The sequence below is a fragment of the Geospiza fortis genome, unplaced genomic scaffold (assembly GCF_000277835.1).
Source record: "Geospiza fortis unplaced genomic scaffold, GeoFor_1.0 scaffold403, whole genome shotgun sequence".
Taxonomy (NCBI): Eukaryota; Metazoa; Chordata; class Aves; order Passeriformes; family Thraupidae; genus Geospiza; species Geospiza fortis.
The window spans coordinates 2,042,499-2,047,036 of record NW_005054336.1 but is presented as its reverse complement, the minus strand read 5'-3'; positions in this window follow the sequence as shown (position 1 = coordinate 2,047,036).

Sequence of the window (4,538 nt, the reverse complement as noted above, 5' to 3'; positions counted from 1 at the left end):
GGAGCGCCGGGCGGCGAAGCCCCCGGGATGTTCGCGGTGCGCAGGTAAATGGAACGTAGTGCGTGAGCCAAATAAAGCAGCGACAAGTTCACATTGTGTGGCTTAATTATTAAAATATTATCATGGGTAAGGAGGGAAGTTATTTCATTTGCCTATCTTGAGACGTTGAGGGAACCAGAAAGTCGAAGGCAGCTTTAGCTGGGGCGGGGGGCGGCACCGCTGGGATCGCGGGGACGGATTCCTCCACGGCGGCTCCGGGGGCTGAGCACGGGACACTGAGGAAGAAGCCGAACTGACCCTGATCCTCACCCCGAAATCCGCTAGAACATTTTTTTCTTCCTTTAACTGAAAAGCCATCGATATCCTTAAATATTTCTTAAACGCTGAACTGACACGTGACGAGACCTGCCCGTCTTTTTAACTAGATGTAATCTATTACCTTTGAAAGTACATTGGTCTTGATGAAGAATGGAATTTAAAATTAAAACAAAAAACGAGCTTATCTTTTCCGTATTTTATTTCCTCCCCATGTTTTCAAGAACTGGAGGAGATGGGAAGTGATTTTTGGTGCTTGTTCAGAATAGCTTTATGGCCCTTTAAAGATTGAGAATTTCCCCATTACATTTTTAGATGCATTTTTAATCAGACCTTCTGGTCTAAATGACTGTATGACGTATCTAAGGTTACAAATGAAAGCAATTCTTAACAACAATTCACTCTGAGACCAGGAAAAATCAGGCCAGCTTGTCCTGCTCTCAGCTGTTCGGCACTATTTTCATACCAGAGTTTTCATCTGGTGGGGAATTTTAGCAGAGCTCAGATTTAGTCTAATGAGCTAATGAGTCAATTATTTTAGGCTTTGATTTTTAATACCTTCGTTTGGCCTTTTAGCTATTTTCTTCCCTGAGATCATCATCACTTGTGTTATTTTTGGCCAATATTTTAGACCTCACTGTTTTCTCAATAAGGTGATTTTATTATCTATTTACTTATTTCTGCTCTGACCCAGAGGCCAAGGCACATAGGATGTGTAATATTGGGGCTCCACAGTGAGGGAGGGTTAATAGAGATAAAAGCAGTCCAATCTGGTAAACATCAAGGCAAGTGAAAACAGATAATAACAAGAGCTGCTGGCTGGGAAATCCTGACTTGAAGGCAGCTGGCAGTGAAATCCAAGCGGAAGAAAAAAGGATTTTTTCAGATGCCAGAGCTGGTCAGAGCTGGCTGAATCCACATTCACTTAGCAATCAAGATACTTTGCCAAGCTGAGGCACACCAGCAAAACAAACAAATGGCTCTGGGGACCTGAGAGAGAAGACACCTGGAACTGGGCAGATCCGGATCCAATTAAGATTCCCTTTCCGACAGGGCAAACACGAGTGTGAAGGACTTGCCTCCTACAGAACATATGCTGAGTTCTTTGGTTTTTCTTATGGTTTGGATTTTTTTTTCCACTTGTTTTGGTATGTATTTAAAGGTAATGCAAACGGGTTTTAATTTAAACCTCTCTACACCATCTCTTTCAAGCTTTTCTAGTAGAGACCTCTCCCACTGTTTCAGGTTTGGTCTTCCCCAGGCTCAAGTCTGAGTACTTTTGGGCAGCTCTTTCTACATTGCTGTTTCTGGCTCTGACCACCTAGGACGTGCTGAGGTGGGACAGAAAAGAGAGGAGGGAAATTATAAATTTAAAAGAGCTCAGTTTGGGGCAAATAAAAATCCCAGCTTCTTCTGTTATCCTGCTATAGCCTATAGGCAAAAGTACATCAGCCAACTCCAAGTTACTCCATGTGATAAAAAAGATGCAAGAAAACAGAGGCTGTAGGAGGGAAATGGCTCTTTTCCACTTGCACAGTTTTGACATTGGGCCTATACAATTAAATAAACTAATATTGTTATTTTGATTTGTGGCTCAGAAAACTGAATTAGTGATTACATTAACAAGCAATAGCAATGCAGCCACATGCCTCTCAGGATAAACCAATCCTGTTTGGATTTACAACTGCATTTCAGTTTCAATTTTTCAAATTCCATAACCTTGAATAGCCAAATATGTCATATTTTTCAACCTTATTGGTATCCTCATTCTTATTTCATTTAAAATTTTTAGAAAATATCAGCCTTCCAACAGAGTTACAGTTTTGGCCAGGTGGAAAGCTGACTATTTATTCTGAGATGATTTCCAGTACTTTCCTTCTTCCACTCAAACAGCCATACAGTGCATCTCATATGTACCTGCATGACGTAGTCCAGAGGTGTCCAAGTTCAGTCCAAGGGAGCCAGCTGCAAAAGAAACACCAGCAGAAAGTCAACGTGAGGAAGAGATGGTGTCAAAAATAGAGTGCACCAGTGGCTCCTCAGAAAACAGTGAGAAAATTCCATACTGGGAAATATTTCAGTCCTGGCTTTGAGTGGGATGACAAATTTTTCTTCCAAGCAACTTTAAGATGAAGGGGAATTTTGATATTGTGGATTAGACAAGATAACCTTTAAAGATGCCTTCCAACCTGAAGAATTCTATGATTAAGAATTAGATGAGGAGCAGTTACTCGGGAAGAAGTGTGGATGGCTACATAGAAGAGGCACAGGCAGGCAATTGGCTTTCCCCCTCCAGAAACACCAATCTGGCTCCATGGAATGGACAAAGCATGAAGGGGAAGACTCCAGTTTAAATAAGGAGGAGGATGCATATGAGCCACTTATTTTGGCTACTGGCCACCTGTTTTCAAGAAAGAGAGTTTCTAAGTGCTGAACAGCTCAGCCCGTGGTGTTCACCCAGGACACATGGGCAGGACAATGGGGCTGGGGCTGCAGTCAGACTTGTGAGACCCCATCTGCCACTGCCACCCCCCAGGGCCATTAGTGCCACCCCTGTGCCACACACCCACCATGGTGGCAGCGAGGATGACTTCCCAGGCAAAACTGGGTGATGTGCTGGCAGCTGGTTTGTTGTCCTGCAAGCAGATGTTGGCAAGGGCCTGCTGTGCATATGCCCACAGCTGGCTGTGGAGAGCCTGTTGCATGGAGAGCCAGCCATGGGGCGTGGGGCTCTGCTCTTCCAGAGAGGAGAGGGAAGGAGAAGCCCCAGGGCTGTGAGCCTGTGCTACCAGAGTGCTGCAGCTCAGCCTGCCCCATCACCAGGACAAACTGCCAGAGCTTTCAGAAAGTTGAATCAAATTATCAGACAATCTTCCTTTTGATACATTTTTACTGACAATCCCAAAGATACTGAAGAAAAGAAAAAAAAAGCATGTTTTTCCAATATAAAAAGCATTGCAAAACCCTGTCCCTACTAGGTTCATTTGTAATTCCATAATTTTTTTTTTAATTCCTGCTAACCAACTTTCTTTGCCATTATATAACTCCATTATAAACAATTATCCAGACCTGTGTTACCACTTTTTCTGAAGATACTTTGCTATTATGCTTGTCTTCAATCACCTGGCACAGCAGCCTCTGTATTAAAAACACAATGACTCTTAGAGGCCTTGCAAGCCAGCCTATTCTGGCTAAAATTCTCCCAGCTTCTGAACTTCCTGGATGGAAAAAAATCACTGCTTACCTTGTCTTTGTGCTGAAAAAAGGAATGAATGACTGTTTTAGATAAACAGCAGTTTTGACTTACATCCAGAACTCCACAATGTGCTCACCAGTTCTTTTGTTTCGTTTGTGATAATATGTCAGCCACCCAATGTGCAGTTCCATTTCTAAAAATTTGGGGGATGAAACCTCATTCTTAGCAAGTACCTTTGTATTCTGAAACAAGAGCAGCAGCCATGATGGTGTGCATTGCAAGCAGCCTGTGTTATCACACTGCAGCTCAGCAAAGTTTTTCAAGTGATGGCAGGAACACATGCTGGCTGCTTCTGATTACACACAAGACCTAGTTTTCATGAGTTCTCAAATTTCATCCAGTGGATATAGAAACAGATGGCCAATCTGTTTCATTCTGTACTTATCAATAAAGGACTATAAAGTCACAAAACACACAGCATCATATGAGATGGAAGGCATGGCAGGAAGGCCATAAACTGAGCTGCAGGCAAACCTGCCCTTCACCCTGGCAGCTTGCCAGGGCAGGACTTCACTTTAGCAGAAGCAAGAATAATGTTGTGCATTGCTGGGCCAGCCCAAGATAGAGCCTGTGTCAGTCAAATGTACTGGCTGGTAATATGGGTGTGTAGACTCAGTGCCCAGGCAGGAATCACATGAGATGTTGAGTACCTTCAGATCTTCAGAGCCAGCAGGCTGGGAGGAGGGGTTCATCTGTGCCAGTCCACTTAATCTACTTAGCTCTTCCTATTTTCTTGATTTTGCACTTTACTGCTTCTATGATCTCTGCCTCTTCTGCTCAACACCATTTCCACAGTTACTAAATGCTAAACATGGAGACTGAACAAGAAATAAAAATTTAAAAGCTGTCATAATCAGAATTAGCAGGGTAAGACCAAAATAAGCTTTCAGGTGTCACACTTTGTCTAGCCCTGCTCTCTGGAACAGTTTCCCTGCTTTCCCAGGGACATTTCAGTCTATTATTTCTT